An 18,481-nucleotide genomic window follows, 5' to 3' on the forward strand; every position below is an offset into this window, starting at 1 on the left:
CTCCAGATGCTTCAGTGGTTGGCGTCTGATGGCTTATTGTGTCTCCTTGTCCTAAGCACTGTGACCTCAGAAGTCACCTCACCTAAGAGGTTATCCTCCTCATCCACAGAGTGGTTCATGGCCAATGACCCAAAGTGATACAAAAGGCCAGCGCCCCTGTAGGACTTCACTTGAGAGCACATTTTGCTGGGTTCCTTCCTATCCTGCTTTCCTCCCTATGGGTTCCACCCTTAATAAATCACATGTACTTCATCCCTGGCAGACTCTGTTTCCGGGGAACCTGAGTGAAGTCAGCCCTGAGCCTCAGGAGGCATTTTGTAACTGGGCCATTTTGCTAACCCTGAGCCAGTACTCTACTAGCAATTCTTCTGGATCCCAAATCAGATGGACCAAGGTTCAAATCCCAACACAATCACTTAACTGCTGTGTGACCGTGGCCAACGTGGCCAATGACTGCTTACCACACCTCAGTTTTCCTGTATGTAAAACAGAGGGGGAAAAAAAAAAAACCAACCACTCTCTTCAAGGCTTTATAAGGATGAACCATTTACAACACCTAGCACAGTGCCCAGCACAGTCACCAGTAGTCCTGTTACTCCTCCAGGTTCAGAGCACTGACTCCACACAAAGAAGGCAGCTTTTACCACCTGGTTTGAAGGTGTGTCCTGGGGTGCACTGGGGGCTCCCAGACCATGGGATGGCTGGGGGTCCACTGTAATTAAATAGCCATCTTTTAGAAGCTTCTATGATCTGCTTGTCCCGATACTCTATGTTGCCTCTGTGCGAGCTCACTACCTTTCAAAGCTGTTATGATTACTTCCACTTTACCCATGAGAAAACTGGGCTCCAGAAAAGGCTAAGGGACCACCAGTAGGGGCCACAGGTTAAGAGACTCCAGTGCATCTGGCCCGAATGGCTAAAAGTAAGAAGACATGAGACTTTCCTACACTGCTGGTGAGGACACCAGATAGCACAACTACTTCGGAGAATGGTTTGCAGTGGCTTTTTCAAGGTTAAACATACACTTGCATGACTCAGCAAAGCCACTCCTCAACGCTTGCCCTCAGGTAATGAGAGCGTCTGTCCATGAAGGTGTGCTTGTAAATGTGCTTTGCAGCTTTATTTTTAATGTCTCAAAACTAGGGGAAAATGTCTATCCCCAGGGGAGTGTGGTATATGAACTGGTATACATATAAAAAATAAATGATCAATTAAAAGGAACAAACTATTGATATGTACAACGAGGGCGAATCTCAAAATAATTATGCCCAATGAAAGAAGCCAGGCAAAATGGGTACACCTTGTACGATTCCATTTCTATAAAATTCCAGGGGTGCCTGGGTGGTTCAGTCGGTTAAGCATCTGCCTTCAGTTCAGGTCATGATACTAGAGTCCTGGGATCAAGCCCCACATTGGGCTTTCTGCTCAGCAAGGACTCTGCTTCTCCCTCTCCATCTGCCCCTGCCCACCCACTCTTGCTCTCTCTCTCTAAAATAAATAAAATCTTTAAAAACAAAATAAAGTAAAATGAAATTCTAATCTATAGTGTAATCTATATATAGTGAAATTCTAATCCACAGTGACCATGGTGGTGTGGGGATGGGAGTGTAGTGTGATAAGGAGATGGCTTACACAGGGGCACTAGGAAACTTTTGGGATGGTGAAGATGTTCATCATCTTGATTGTGGTGATGGTTCATGGGTATGTACATATGTCAAAACTCATCAAATTATGCAATTTAAATAGGAATTGTTCATTGTACATCAATTATGACTCAATAATGCTGTGTTTTTTGTTTTTAAAGTAGAGAGTGGCACAATTAGTACTTGAAGCCATGTGAGTCTGATGTGAAACCACTTGGGAATTGGTGAGTTATTAGAAGCCTTCCTTTCTTGGCTGGAGACATAAAGTGAGTCCAAATGGCATCACCTCCAGGAAGCCTTCCATCCCCACCATGGTAAACTTGGCTTTTCAGATATTGCCTCTCCCATGACCACACTGCCCTTCTACCTGCCTTCAGGATTTTATCCATGGCTCCTTCTCCCCTTGGGGGCCTCCCCTTGAATTCTCCCCCATATTGTCCTTCAAATGTGCTGGTGGAGAGCTCAGGACCAGAATCAGACCACCTGGGTTTGAATCCCAGCTCTGCCATTTGCAAACCAGCTGTTTGTCTAGCCTTGGATTGGCTCCTTTACTTCTTTGAGCTTCAAATTCCTCATCTGAATAATAATAGAAGCTACCTCGAGATTGCCTCAAGGATCAAATGAGAGATAGTTCATGTTAAATAATTAGCATAGGGCCTGGTGTGTAATAAAACACTCAATAAATGTTAACTATTATTGATCTTCACCTGGGCAGTGGCTGCTGATTGTTTAAGTTTCTCAGCCTTTGAATCAAGTACTTACCGCCCCAGCTATATTTATTGACATGGAAAGATGCCCATACTCTTGGGGGGGGGGGGGGGTCGGGATGGGAAGCAGGCTACAAACAATATATACTTCACAGGTCATTTTAAGGATGAAAAGGGAGGGGGGGAAAGGGGACATTTATCTCTTGACCTGGTGTGTGGCACACAGGAAGCACTCATTGAAAGCTAGCTGCGATTATTGTTTATGTGAAAGCATTCTGTAGCCTGTCCAATGTTACTTTCAAATATGATCATGTGAGTTCCTGGGAACAAGATGTTTGCAGTTAATGCTGGGCCAGCGAAACACAGAGACCTGTGCGTCCCCTTCTGCCTGCCTTCTCACGAACTTCAGGGGGCTACTGTGGGCAGGGCTAGAGCTGGACTTGGGACTCATTAGTCTGAAGTGGACTTGAGTACTTTCTTCTGTGTCCTGAAGCAAAGGAAAAGCAAAGCACTGGCCTTTATAATTGAGACTCCAAGCTTGGATAAAGGGTATTCTTTGCAGTTACTGAGGTGCTATGACAAAATGTAGACACTTGAGGGCACTCTAATCAATCTGCAATAGAGAAAATCACAAAAGGGAGTGAAGGAGGAGAAAGGAAGAAGAAGAAGAAGAAGAAAGAAGAAGAAGAAGAAGAAGAAGAAGAAGAAGAAGAAGAAGAAGAAGAAGAAGAAGAAGAAGAAGAAGAAGAAGGAGGAGGAGGAGGAGGAGGAGGAGGAGGAGGAGGAGGAGGAGGAGGAGGAGGAGGAGGAGGAGGAGGAAGAAGAAGAAGAAGAAGAAGAAGAAGAAGAAGAAGAAGAAAGAATGCTACAGTTACATTTAACAATGGCTTCCATTTATTGAGTTCTTACTAGGAGCTCCTCAAATGTGCTAAGAGACCCACAGCCTTTATCTCATTTTATCCTTTCGAGCACCCCATCAGACACCATTTACTAAAGATTTTGTAAAAAGGGTGTATTGCTCTTTAGAATTTTTAAACATTTTTTAAGGAGTCACAATTCACAAATCTTGTAAAATGGGCAGATATTAAGTGTACAGCTTGGTGAATTGTTACAAGTGTGTATACAGGTAACAACACATCCAGATCAAGTTATATGACTTTTCTTGAAGCCTTTCCACCCACCCCCACCCTTAGCCACCACTATCCTATAACATCTATCATCATTTATTCCTTTTACTATCTTTGAACTTTGTATAAATTGAATCATACATATATAATATTTAGGATTGTCAGGTTTAGCACATAAAAACCCAGGATGCCAGTTGAATTTGAATTTCCCTTGGGAAATATGCTAAAAAGAAATTCACTGTTTACCTGAAATTCAAATTCACCTGAATCTCTTGTATTTTATCTGGCAACTCTAGTGTTTTTTGCACCTGGCTCCTTTCAACATAATTGTGAGCTTCACCCATGTTGTTATAGTTATTGGTAATTTACTCTTTTTTCATCACTATTTAGCATTCCACTCTTTTTTTTTTTAGCATTCCATTCTATAGATAGACCTCAATATATTTACTACTTCTACTATTGATGAGGAAAGGGGGTCTTTGAAAGACACTCTAGAGTAATGTTAAGCAGCTGCAGTCTGCAGGTCTGTCAGATGCCTGGGGAATTTGAATCCAGTTCCACCTCTTACTGCTCATGAGACCTTAGCCAGGTGACAATCTCCCTGTGCCTCAGCTAGTTTAACCTTAATGTGGGCTGATAATAGTACCTCAAAGGGAGATGTAAGGTTTAAAGGGGACATTAATGTTGGGAGATATAAACCATTTAGAATAGGGCCCAGCACACAGTTGGCACTCAATAAATGTTGCCAGCATCATTGTACCCATTAGACTGAGAAGAAAACTGAAGTTCAGAGACAGAGGCTTGCTCAAAGTCACATACCTAGTAAGTAACAGAGCTCTTTTGTTACTGATATGGGTGAAATTAGAGTCATTTATTCATGCAACAATTTTTGTTTAGCGTCTACTATGTACCTGGCACTATTTGAGACCTGAAGCCAGTAAAACAACCAAAACCCAGCACTTATGAAACATACATTCTAGGGGAGCTAATATTGCTGTTTGTCTGTGAGGCGCTTTACCTGTGCTTATTAGTTAAATGAAATATTGTCTGAAAAGCACTTCACATGGAGCCTCACCTGCATTACTGTTCCAGAAACAGCAGCTATTAGCCAGATTGGAGCAATCTCTGTGGCAACGCTGTGTGATGCATATCAGCAGTCCCATTTTATAGATGTGAAAACTGATGCTTAAGGAGATTAAGGCACTGGCCCAAGGTGACACAGTTAGTATTGGCAGAACAGGGATTCAAAGTCATGTCCACCTGACTCCAAACCCTTTTGAATTTCTCAGTGCTTGTTTCTCAGTCTTGAGCTCTGCCTCTGGAGTCCAGATGTTAGAGGCTCAAGTCCCAGCTCTGCGACCCAACTGTGCCTGGAGCTTGATCTACCTCCACCACCCAGATCTGCTCCAGGCCTTCCCCTGGAACCCTGATAATTAATGAATGAACCAAATCACCATAACTTGCTAAGAGTTTACAGGTTTTAGAAGTAGCAAGAGACATAAGACCCAACCAGATGGATGACACATGGTGGCCCATTGGGCTCAGAGGGCATGGCCATCTGAGAGCCCTGCCCAGGCTGATAGGATAGGAAGGGGCTGCTGGGAGTTTCTGCCTGTGACCCCACTTATGACCCCAGCTCCTATCACCCCAGCCTCTAAAAGACTGGGCCCACAGGGCCATAAATTCTTGCTTGTCGTTACTCAGTATCTCTATAGCCCAGGCTGTTTGCCAGGAGCCCTACAATTATTTTTATCACTTATGAGTCCTATAATTATTTTTTATCACTTTTTTTTTTTCTCACAGCAGCCTTGCAAGTAGGGTTAGTTTTGTTCTCTTTTGGTTTGGAGTTAGGAGAACCCAAGTCCTGGAAGGTTTTAGAGAATTTTCTGGCTTTGCCCCAAACTCCAGAGAGGGTCAGTGTTTAAAGTCACAACCCCTCCAAGTCCAAGCCGGAACTCTGTGTCAGGCCGGAGGCTGTGGGAGAACTGGGAGGTGAAAACTGGGAACCACTGAGAGCCAGAGAAAGGCCTGAGGCTTGGCTACCTCCAAGCTGTACAACCTAGAGCAAGTCACTTAACCTTTCTGTGCTTCAGTTTCTTCATCAGTCAAATGAGGATGTAGTAATAGTACCCATCTCATAAGTTACTGCATATACGTGCTCAGTATATACTGGGTGGCTCGGGTAAGTCGCTTCCCCTTCTGAGTCTCAGATTCCTCATGTGTAAAATGAATATAATCTTTTTTTTTTTAAGATTTTGTTTATTCATGAGACACAGAGAGAGAGAGAGAGAGAGAGAGTGAGAGAGGCAGAGAGAGAAACAGGCTCCATGCAGGGAGCCCGATGTGGGACTCGATCCCGGGTCTCCAGGATCACCCCCTGCACTGAAGACAGCACTAAACCGCTGAGCCACCTGGGCTGCCCAAAATGGATATATTCTTGCCTGCCTCACATCCCGGCTTCCTTGTCTTTGGTCCCATCAGCCTAGTATTGTCAAAGCCCTCAAACTACTGACCGTCCCTTATGCTTGGAACTGAGCCCATCCCTCCCATCCCCAGCTTTGCAGGCTAACTCTCCACTATCAACACAGGCATTCTTCCTTCCCCCCTCCCTTCTTTTCATCACTGGGTCAATAAATATTTATTGAGCACCTACTATGTGCCAGGACTGTAGTAGGTGGTAGATAAGACAAGGCAAAGTCCGTGTCTTCATGAGGGGGAGATAGACAATAAAAATAAATTAAATATAAAACAAAACCAAAAAAAAAAAAAAACCCAACTCCAAGGCAATTACAGACTGTATTATATACTTCATAAGGGAAAATTACAGTGCCATAAGAGGAAGTAAGCAGGGAAGGTTGCTTTCCAGAAAGGCCTCTCTAAGGAGACACTTGTGTTTGAACTAACAATTTATGTGAATAGGCCCTTGGTACAAAATTCAGGCACTACACATCATCCGGCCAAAGAGGTCCCTGTGTTGCCAGCTTCTCGGGGACGGGTGACATTTGTGGCAACAACTGAATCATGAGAAACAGCAGCCTCTTGGAGATGTGGGAGAAGTGTCCAGGCAGAGGGAAGGGCAAAAGCAAAGGCCCTGAGGCAGGACCCCAATGACTGGACAGTGGAAGAAAGGAGAGCAGAGGTGATCGGGGCCCATGTAGGGCCGGTGGGTGGTGGAATATCACTCTGGAGATTGGATTTAGGGGTCTGACTGGGACAGGGAGGCCAGTGAGTTAATGACTGTGGAGTTGGGGTTGGTGCAGACTAGGCCAGGGTGGCCGAGTGGGGCTGTGAGAAGAGGCGGGTTTGGGTAGTTTGGGAGGCAGGGTGCAGACCAGCGAGGGTCCTCGGCCATGTGCTCTTGTGACTTGCTGCTGTGGGTAGTTCCGTCTTTGTGATTGTTGGATGAACGTTACACCCTATAACCTGGCACAGAGTGGGCACTTGGACATGTTTGCGGAAGGGATGACTAAAGATGAAAAGGCCCTTTGTAAATGGAGACACACCCTTTGAGAAGTGGCTACAGTGGCTCCTGGATGCTCCCTCCACCCCCAAGAGCACTCCCCTGCTACCCATCCCCGTTGGTGAATCACCCCTGAGCCCAACCCACCACGTGGAGCCTGGTTCTAAGAGGCAGAATTTTAGAACCTGAAGGTTCCCACATTTTCTTTTTAAGATTTTATTTATTTATTCATGAGAGAGGAAGAGACATAGGCAGAGGGAGAAGCAGGCTCCCAGTAGGGAGCCTGATGTGGGACTCGATCCCAGGACCCCTGGATCACGACCTGAGCCAAAGGCAGATGCTTGACCACTGAGCCACCCAGGCACCCCAGGTTCTCACATTTAAAATTTTAGCCACAAAACCCTTTTCCCATGAAAGTCCAACATATAAAATGTATAGAAAGTTATTTTTTGTCACTTCAAACACCTGAGAACTTCGATAAATGAGGTGAACTAAACAGACACGATTCTCAACACAGATATTCTTATTTGAAGAAATCTTCAAGAAAGCTGTTTTATTCAACACCTCAGTTTCAAATCAGGGCATACCTGATAATTGCTCTGTTTGCATTTATCCATCAAAGAGCCATCAGATGCCTCCTGCAGGGAAGCCAGGCTCCAAAATCTTACTTTGGTATTTGGTTTCCTTCCCATCCGAAAGCAATCCTGCTTCATCCAGAGAAATATTTCCAAATGGTAACAATCTGTGTTGTATGTGTGCTTCGAAAGTTTTATATAATTTTAAAGATACACATTTTTTTTTAAAGATACACATTTTAAAAGTACACAAAGCCTACGTGGACAGCTTCAATGACCATCACAAAGGGAGCATCATCACCGCTGCGTCACTGCTCCCAGATGAAGAGCTAGCCCCCGGCCAGCCCTCTAGAAGCTCTGCTTGGGTCCTCTTTCAGCTACTCCCTGCTAGCTCTGGACAAGAGTAACCACAGTCCTGACTCCGAACATCTTCTATTAATTTGGTCTGTTGTTGAACTTTATAGAAATGGAAGACATAGCGTGCATTTGTTTATGTCTGGCTTATGTTTGTGAGATTTACCCATATTTTTATGCCTAGAGTTCATTCATTTTCATTGCTGTATTATGTTCCATTACATGAATATGACATCATTGCAAGTAGTCTTTTTTTTTTCAACAGCTCATGGGGCATAGGGGGCAGGGGTTAGGTTTGATCCACAGACGGGTTTTGTTTCATGCACCTAGTGTATTTGTTTTGGCTTCTCTAGGTTAGTTGTTGTTGAAGGTGGGTGTTGTTAAAGGTGGGTGATCTTCTCTTGCAAGATCTGCTATTACCGGACCCTCAATTTCACGGGCCCAGAGCTGAGTCCTGACTTCTCCCAGTCAGTACATGCATTCCAGTCCCATTCCGCCACGGTCCCCACCACGCCCTGTCCCCCTGTTGCATTACAACCAGGCCCACTTCGCACGCCAGCATTGCCCACCTGGTCCTGTAAATATTTGAGTCTTCCACTCCAGCTATAATCCAGCACAGGTGGCCCTTTATTCTGAGGTCTACACAAGTTGTAGATAAGCAGCCCAAGTTAGAAAAGAAGCGGCCTCTACCAGGTTAAACTTCGGAAAGAATATGTGAGTGCTCAAAAAATGTATTATCGTTATGACTATTTCAAAAAACGTTTAAAAAGTAGATTTCCACCACCACCACCACCACCACCACCACCACCACCACCACCACCACCATCATTATTACTATTACCATTAGCATCTCAAAGATTTTTTAATGTATTTATTTATTTATTTTTAAAGACTTTATTTATTCATGAGAGACACAGAGAGAGAGGCAGACACAGGCAGAGGGAGAAGCAGGCTCCATGCAGGGAGCCCGATGCGGGACTTGATCCTGGGACCGTGGGATCACGCCCTGGGCTGAAGGCAGAGCTCAACCACTGAGCCACCCAGGCGTCCCTTAAAATGTATTTAGATGTGTCATAGAGGTCATGGTTATATATGGGTAACTCTGGACCCAGACAACCTGGAATCAAGTCATGACTCTATTACTCAGGAGCTGGGTAGCCTCGGCCAATGACAGAACCTCGCTGTGCCACTGTACAAAGAGGGATGCTAGTAATATTTATCTTACTGGGATTATGAAGATTAAATAAGATAATACTTATAAGGTCATTAGAAAGGCACCTGGCACAGAATAAGTGTTCAATATATGTTAGCTACTTATTTTAAAAATCACAGGACGTCTGGGTGGCTCAGTGGTTGAGCATCTGCCTTCAGCCCAGGGTGTGATCCCAGGGTCCTGGGATCGAGTCCCACATCCGGCTCCCTGCATGGCGCCTGCTTCTCCCTCTGCCTCTGTCTCTGCCTCTCTCTGTGTGTCTCTCATGAATAAATAAAGAAAATCTTTAAAAAAAATCACATAGGCAGAGGCACCTGGGTGGCTCAGTAATTGAGCATCTGCCTTTGGCTCAGGTCATGACCCCAGGGTCCTGGGATCGAGTCCCACATAGGGCTCCTTGAGGGCAGCCTGCTTCTCCCTCTGCCTGTGTCCCTGCCATTCTCTCTGTCTCTCATGAAAAAAATAATAAAATCTTTAAAAAAATCACAAGGTCAGACTTATCATCTGACCTGCTCGAGTGACCAGCCATCTCAGTCTGCCCAAGACTGGGGATTTTCAGGACACACGACTTTCACTGCTAAAACTGGCCAAGTCTCAGGCAAAAAAAAAAAAAAAAAAGATGAATTGGTCACTTGAAACCTACCTGACAGTTCTACCTTAATGTTATTTAACAGACCTGGCTTTTACTTTTATTCAATTATAGATTTGATTTTGAAAATAGTATTTGAATCACCTGTTGTGGAGCTAAAGCATCCCCTATGATAGTTTCTTGCCTACATTTTGCCCATTTTACAGATGCCCAGAGATGCAAAGGAGCCCCCCTTCTTAGTGGCAGGGCTCCTCCCCAGGGCCCCCTTGGCGATTCTCCTCCATCACTTCCTCCGGATAGCTGATAGATATTGTTTCTTTTGTGCTCACTGATCACTAAGTACCATACTAAGTGCTTTCCCTTAATTTGATTCTGACAGTAATCCTAGGAGTTGTTTTTGCTGCAACACCCATTTAAGAGATGAGACACCTTCTTGCTGTCTTGCCTTCCCTCCTGCCCACCCACTCATATCTCTGGAACTATCATCCATTCATTCCTCATTCATTCTGTACATATTTGTCTAACTGTGGTTTCCCTGAAACTTCTGTCACAGGGGAAAAAAACCCCACCCAGGTTCTCTGGGTCTTGTTTAGTGAGTCTAGACCCTTGTCTGCTGTAGCCTGTTTTAAGACATTATAGAAGTATTCTTTGATTCAAAGAGCAAATGTCTCCTACCCCTGGGGCTATGTGGTGAATGACACAGGACCCTACCCTCAAGGACTCAAGTCTGGCGAGGGACTCAGACTCAGCTCCCCAGGTTCTCTCCCCACAGTATAGGGGGTAGCTTGAGGACAAAGACTGGGTCTCTTCATCTCTGCCATTTAGAGCAAGCCAACAGCAGGCCTGCAAAAGAATAGATAGATCACAGTGCAGAGAGGGCTGCAGGTGTCCAGAACCCCCAGTCTTGAACTTTCCAGCTCCAAACTGGGAGAGGTTGGCAACTCAAAGGTGTAAATCAGGGTTTCTCAACTCGGCACCATTAATATTTGGGGCCAAACAATTCTCTCTTGGAGGAGGGGCCATCCTGTGCGCCAGAGGAGCATCCCTGGTCTCCACCCACTAGATGCCAAGAGTAGCACCCCCACCCTAGCAACGACAGCCAAAAATGCCTCCAGACATTGCCAACTGTTCCAACTGAGGGGCAAAATTATTCCAGGTAGAGAATCACTGGCTTAACTGAAGCAAATTTTGAAGGAAGTATTTACAGAGGCGTGGGGCTCAGGAAAGCTTTAAGGGATATGGAGGCGGCCAGGGACTAGAAACAGCAGGAAGCTGTTATCACCCCAAGGCTTGAAGGGGCAAAAAAGGAAACAGGACTCCAGGGAGAGCTGGAACTGTGGAAACAAGGCGTGGAAACAGGAATGGAGGTCTTGGAGAAATGTAGCACCCATGAAGATGAAGGCAGAGCAGGAAGGAGATGGATGGCATTAACACCCCGACTGCTTTCTCATCCTGCCTTTTTTTTTTTTTAAGATTTTATTTATTTATTTGACAGATAGAGAGAGAGAGAGAACATACAGGGGTAGCTGCAGAGGAAGAGGGAGAAGCAGAGGACCTAGTGGAGAAGGAGAAGCCCCGATGCGGGGCTCCATCCCAGGACCCTGGGATCATGACTGAGCCACCCAGGCGCCCGTCCTTTTAATCTACCACCGACTCCTCCCTCTGCTGGGATCCAGTGAGAAGTCAGGAGATGTGGATGCCTCCCGGGGCACAGAGGGGGGGCAGATGAGGACACGCAGAGGTGATGGGCAAATGGAAGATAGCCATCGCAGGGAGCTGGCCGCAGGCCCCTGACGCTGGGCATCCGAGCTCAGTCTTGCAACTTGTGCAGTTTTCTGGGTGGAGCAGACCAGGAAAGGGCATTTCAACCAGAGGGAACAGCATGTACAAAAAGCCATGGAGTTACAAAAGAGCCTGGCTCGCTTAATTGTTTATTTAATTATGATTGTTTGTTTGATTGATTGGCTTTGATCTATCAGCACTGGGTGAAAATAAAACATTCGAACAGTACAAAAGGGCATAAAATGAAAAGTAGGTTTTCCCCCCACCCCTGACCTCAGCTATCCAGCTTCCCTCCCCAGAGGCCACCTTTCTCTCCAGTCTTTTAGCGCTTTCTAGAAAGAGTCAAGGCAGGTGCTAGCTGGGAAATGTATAGGATGTGTGTCACTTAAGCTCCTAATTCGACTTAATTTCACTGATGCTTGTGGACTTCCTACTGTGTGCAGAGAAATGGACTGGGAGTTCTGGCTATGGACTCTAGCTCAACCCTTCACTAAGTACTGTGTGGTTTCCCATTTCTTCCTCCTCCAAGCAAGGAGTGAGTCTCCGCAGGTCTTGCCAGCCTTGTGGGGTTTGCCTTTGCCCACAGTTGTGTTGTTCACCTGATGATTTATGGATCAAACTGAATTAAAGTTGAACCACTGGCAAGATGCACGTTGTAACACAGGAGCACACATACCCTTGGGTCTGGTTCCAGAGACCACATGTTCTTGTTCTGAGGACACAAGTGAGGTTTCTGTCTCCAAAACCCTACTCTAGTTGGAGTAAACAGAACAGTTGCCTAAGAGGGGAATACTAGAGTATGGCCTCCAGGATGGGCTGGGTTGGAAGAAAGCTAAATGGTACTTGACCTGGCTTAGACCTGCCCAGGAAACACCAGATCCCACTTGGCCACCTCCAGCTGGTGTCTGCAGCCCTTGGGGGGAGTTTAGGACCAGAAGGAGGGGCTGGGAGGGCCAGCAGGCTACAGATATGAGGCGTCCCACAGCCAACTGGTCCACCTGCCAGTGCCTGGGAGCAAATAACCAAATCTGGGAGCCAGATGCTGAGCCAGAAGCCCAGAAGCCAGAACAACCCAGGTCACTAGGAGCAGATGAAAATAGGCCTCTTCCTTACCTCTTTTCTTCCATTCTTATCTCTCTTATTCTCTCAAGAAGCGCTTCTTTCCTGGCAATGTCTGCATATCAAGCACTTAGCTCAAATGTGCCTACCATGGACCAAATGCCTGCTTCGTGTGCGTGCTGAACACACACCAGCTCTCACTCCCCTGGCTGCTCTGCAAGGAAGGTGTAGATGATCCCCACTTTGCAAACAGGGAAAACAAGCTCAAAAGGGGGGTATGCAGGACAGTGTGAAGTCAGGGATTGTAAGTGTACAGTGATATCAACAGGCATTTTATGACAAAGAATTATGGAGTGTTGAGCACAAAATCCAAGAATCAGAGAATCATGAAGTCCAGAAGTCCCAGACTCACAGGTTACCAGTAAAATCCACACACCCCCATCCTTTCACCACACCACGGATAAAACAGCTCTCTCTGGCCCATCTCCCATCTGCTTAGGCCTCTTCTTCTCTCACCTGGGGTCTTGTTTCAGCCTTCTCTCTGGTCTCTCCTCTTTCCAAACTTGCATGCAGCAGCTGAGGTAACTTTCCAAACTCTAGGTACACTATGCCACTCTTCCCCTTAAAACCCTCCACTGGCTCCCCTTTTGCCCTCAGGATAAAGTTCAAACTCCTTGACATGGTTTACTAGGTCCTCTGTCACCTGGCCATAGACTCTTGCTACTCTGCTGTTCTCCAGCACTGCTTCACCAACTCTACACAAACTCACAGCGACCTCATCTTACCAGATATCCACTCTATTTCCCACTTCCTAACCCCTGGACCTTTGCACGTGCTGTTCCCTCCACTTGGACCTCAGTGTGCATTAGCACCCTCTTTTCTGGTTGGACTCCTCCCTCTCTCTTCCTGTCTCCTCTGGGAAGCCAGGTCTACTCACACCCTTCTGAAGGAGGTTGCCTCCTTCTCCACTTCCACCTCCCACCCCCAGTACCCATATGACTACTCACTATGTATCACATATGCCCATGGGTTTACCTGTGTAAGCTACAAGAGGGCAAAGACAGGGGTCATCTTTTCTCTACTGAACTCCTAGCTTCTGGCATTGTGCCTACAGAGAACAGTTGCTGAACAAAGATATGTACTGTTAAGTAAATCATAGTATGTTAGAATCACCAAGTCACAAAATTTGAGAATCATGGATTTGGTGGAACAAAAACCTGAAATCTCAGAATCGTATAAACAGCAATTTAGAAAGTATTAGAAACACAAACGGAGAATCCCCAAAACAGAATCTCAAGGTTGAAAGAATTCTTGTATAGATAACTTGTCCAAGGACTGTTAGTGGATTAGGAAAGTTCTCAGTTATGCTCTTCTATGTATTTAACTTATATTTTTACATATATTTATATAATATTACATTCATGTCTTTCAAATATTAATTTTTGTAAAGTATCCTTCTATAATATGTATTAAGCACCAAACTTATTTATTAGCCAATATTTATTAAACACATACTATATACAGATACTAGTGCTGGTGACTGTATTTTATCTATGGCTACATAACAAATCATCATGATTTATTTATTTATTTTTAAATATTTTATTTATTTATTTGAGAGAGAGAGAGTGCATGTGCATGAGTGGGGTAGGGGCAGAGGGAGAAGCAGACTCCCTTTTGAGCAGGGATCCCAATGTGGGGCTCTATCCCAGGACCCTAGGATTATGACTTGAGCCAAAGACAGATGCTTAACCAACTGAGCCACCCAGGTACCCCTAAATCATCATGATTTAAAGAAATAAAAAATGTATTATCTCACAGTTTTTGTGTGGTAGGACTTCAGGAGTGGTGAGCTGGAAAGTCTGGCACTCTAAAGTACCTCACACTGTGCCAGGGCCATGGTCACCTGAAGGCTTGACTATGGCTGGAAGGTCCATGCCAAGATGGCTCATCCACATGGCTGGCCGTTGATAGGAGGCCTCAGCCCCTCTGCACGTGGACTTCACCACAAGGCTGCTTGACGTCCTTACAGCAAGGCTGCTGGCTTCCTCAGAGCAAGTGATCCAGGATGGCCAAATGGAAAATCTCAATGCTTTTTCTAACTTGGGCTTAAAAGTCACACTCCTTCGTTTCCACAGTATCCTGGGGATTATACAGGGCAGTTCTAGTCAGTTTGGGAGAGGAGCTCACAATCTGTGAATACCAGGAAGTGGGGTTCATTGGGGGCCATCATGGAGTCATGTTGAATAAGGCTGACAAAGTCCCGCTCTTAGAGCTAACAGTCTAGGGGGAAGGGTGGAGGAAGACAATAAATCAATATACAAATAAATAGATACTTTCAGATCATTATAAGCACAATGAAGGAAATCACCAAGAAAATAAATTAAAATAGGGGTCAGCAAATGACGGTCATTGGCCAAATCTGGCCTGCTGCCTGCTTTTGTAATAAAGTTTCATTGGAACTCAGTCACGCCCATTCACTCATGTATTGTTTATGGCTGCTTTCACTATGCAACAGAAGATTTAGGCAGCTGCACCAGAGACCATATAGCCTGCAAAGCCTCATATGTTTTGCTAGGTTGGTCAGGGAAGGCCTTTTCAAGAGGTGACATTTGAGCAGAGACCTGAAATGGTTAGAAGGAAGCAGCCATGGGAAGAGCTGGGGAAAGAGTGAATGCTCCAGAAAAAAGGGACATCAGGGTAGAGGAGAACAGGTTTGGTGTATTGAAGAACAAGGAGGAGGTCAAGGGGGCTGCAATGGAGTGACTGAGGGACAGAGTAGTAGGAGATGATTTTGGAGAAGTGGTCAGAGCCATGGCCCATAGGGTCTGGGGGCTCCAGTAAAGGGTTTGAACCTTGCTCTAGGGATGGTGGGAAGCCATTGGAAGGAGAGGTGGGATCTGGCAAGGATGGGAGATATGCCTGGTGTAGTTTGGTCCCATCCTCCGAGCAAGACAAAGCTTCTGCTGCCCCTCTAAGCTCAGCTGTCCTAGAACTTGTTGGTATTTTTTCTTTTTTTTTATGATTTTTTATTTATTTATTCATGAGAGATACACACACACACACAAAGAGAGAGAGAGAGAGAGAGAGAGGCAGAGACACAGGCAGAGGGAGAAGCAGACTCCATGCAGGGAGCCCGATGTGGGACTTGATCCCAGGACTCCAGGATCACACCCTGGGCCGAAGGCAGGCTCTAAACCGCTGAGCCACCCAGACATCCCGAACTTGTTGGTATTATGGAGACCCAGGTAATGACATTTTGCATTATTTTGCTTTGTGTTCAGGACTCAGCCATCCTTCTTGTTTTAATGTCCTTTCTTTTGACTCACTTTGGGTCCCTTGCTCTCCCATTTCTGCCTGTCTCTTCTGGACCTAGGAAATCTGTGAAGTTGGAAAGAACACTGGATTTTGAGCCCTGGATTCCAGACTCTTTCCTGACACAGTCTAGTGTGCGATCTTGAAAGAGCATGTAACCTCTCTGGGCCTTAGTTTCCTCATCTGTAAAATGAGGTGAGACTGCAGTCTGCTTAGCGCAAGACCAGGTGATTAGAAGTGGGGTTGTATTGGGCATGTGTGCCACAGTTGTAGGGAAAGCCTGAAGGTTGGGGTCCTGGGCTTGGCCACACTGGAGTTGCTGACTTGGATGATGGGTCACAGGGGTGGTTGGTCCGCAGGGTGGAAGGCTCCCTGCAAACTGTCTCCTGCTTGAATGTTGAACAACAGGGCAGCTTGCTGCCTCCCAGAGATGGGATGGTAGGCTGGAGTTGTTTGGCTGGGGGCAAGGGCTTTGAGGGAGAAGGGGAAGTCAATGTCCATATCCAAGACAGCATTGGGTATCAGAAAGAGCACACAATCTGTTGTCAGAGAGAATCCTGGCCACACCACTTGTTTGACCTGTGCCCTGTGTTCTCAGTTTTCTCATCTATGAAATGAGAGTTTTCTCATCTATGAAATGAGTATAATCTAACCTAAGATGCTTCAGTTGTAGGAGGCGCTAGCATTTGGTACCATTAAGAAAGGAAGCACACTGGGACGCCCAGGTGGCTCAGCAGTTGAGCATCCACCTTTGGCCCAGGGCGTGATCCTGGAGTCCTGGGATCAAGTCCCATGTCAGGCTCCCTGCATGGAGCCTGCTTCTCCCTCTGCCTGTGTCTCTGCCTCTCTCTCTCTCTGTCTCTCATGAATAAATAAAATCTTTTTTTTTTTTTTAAAAAAAAAAAAAGGAAAGGAAGGAAGCGCACTGACAAATTATGGCATAATACTGTCTTGTGATTTAGAATTTTTGTTTTATATTTAGTAGAGAGCTCAGAGACTTAGTGTTTTAATTTTTTTAATTTTTAAAAAATAATTTATTTATTTATTTATTTGGCAGAGAGAGAGGGAGAGAGCACGCGCAAGCAGGGGAATACCAGAGGGAGAAGGAGAAGCAGGCTCCCTGCTGAGCAGGGATGCAGGATGCAGGGCTCAATCCTAGGACTTCCGGATCATGAACTCAGTCAAAGGCAGACACTTAACCAACTGAGCCACCCAGTCACCCCTAGACGGTGTTTTTAAAATCACATGTCACCCTTGTGCATAAATACAAAGGAAAAATATAAGTGACATAAATTAGGGAACTCTGAAAACTTCCTCATAGTCAGCATGCAGCTCATCTAGATAACTCGGAATCTTCCTTGTCCCTGTTTTTCACACAGTGCTGTCCTCCGTACCATGGGAAGCTCGGCTCACACAGCCTTTCTTGAAAGAATGCTCCACTATATGGTCTCCAGGATTTTCTTCCAACTGCTTGCTCCTCTTCTGCAAGTTTGATGCTGGTGCTTTCTTTGCTCTCATCAGAAGTTGTCAACAGGTTTTCAGAAAACAACCAGGACGCGGGTCCTTCTCTCAATGATCCCTAAATCATTTGGGATGAAATACACAGGGTGTAAAGTTGTCCAGTCCGGCCACCACAAGTCATGACCAGAGCCAACCAGATCATGACTGCCACCTGGTCTCACCAACAGCGATTGCAAGATGCCATTGACTCATGGACACATCCCAACTTCAGAGACAAAATGTGAAGAAAGGTGCTTCCAAGAAATCTATCACAATAGCCACTGGGGTTTAACAAGCCTCCTGTGGTTTAGGTGAGGACAAAACGTGATAAGCGTGTGACAGGCCCTGACCATGGGCGCTGGGCACTGGGCTCAGCAGAGGCTGTTCCTTGGTATTGCTCAACTGTCCCCTGAATCTCCTGGCCTGGGACATCGCCCTCACAGGGCTGCTCAGGTTTATGGCGACAATCACTGTCCCTGCCAGACGTGATCTCAAGCTATAAAGGCTTTTACAGTTTCACTCTCCCCCTGAGATAAGCCTGGGAGCCCTTCCCAAGGCCGGGAGGCAATTTCAGAGCTGCAGGGGGCAGGGCTGGGCATTGCACCAGTCAGGAAATGGAACAAATTTTATGACTCCAACTTCTCTAAAAATACCGTGTTCTCATATCCTCAGTGTGAACCTAGTGGTGAAACCTCCAGCACCTGGGGCATGGTGATATTTATTTGTTCACTCAGTCATTCAACAAACAGGGAATTGACTGCAGGACACCCCAGTGTGGATCTCCTGATTTTGCCACTATTACACTCTGTGTGGCCCCAGGGTAGGTCACTTCCTCTCGGCGTACCACAAGGACAGCTGATGTAACCTGCCTTGCAGCCTCAGTGACGGGGTTACACCAGACGACAAGTGTGTCCCACAGCACTTGGCATGGAGTAGGCCTGCAAGGACCATTGCTTGTAACCTCTTCTCTCACCATCAGATTTCCATCACACTAGTTTTTTGTGCCTCTTCTTCTTTCCGGCCTGGATGATGGGTGTGGTCCAGGGTGACATCCTCACCTGCTTCCCTGCTGGCTGCACTCCCTCTTTAAATGAGATCCATCAACTACTTGGCTTTTCTTTTCCTTTCATTTTTTATATTAAGGTATAAATTTCCAT

General features: G+C 45.8%; 1 protein-coding gene across 1 annotated transcript in view; it reads right to left on the reverse strand.

Moving 5' to 3' along the window:
• The window catches only part of TTPAL (alpha tocopherol transfer protein like), a 37,972-nt gene extending 24,862 nt beyond the window's left edge, over positions 1 to 13,110 (reverse strand). The window contains exon 1 of the mRNA XM_025998748.2: positions 13,026 to 13,110. The gene's annotated coding sequence lies outside the window, so the exon portion shown is untranslated. The remainder of the gene's footprint in view (positions 1 to 13,025) is intronic.
• Positions 13,111 to 18,481: the final 5,371 nt, after the last annotated feature.

Source organism: Vulpes vulpes, chromosome 14, assembly GCF_048418805.1.
Source record: "Vulpes vulpes isolate BD-2025 chromosome 14, VulVul3, whole genome shotgun sequence".
Taxonomy (NCBI): Eukaryota; Metazoa; Chordata; class Mammalia; order Carnivora; family Canidae; genus Vulpes; species Vulpes vulpes.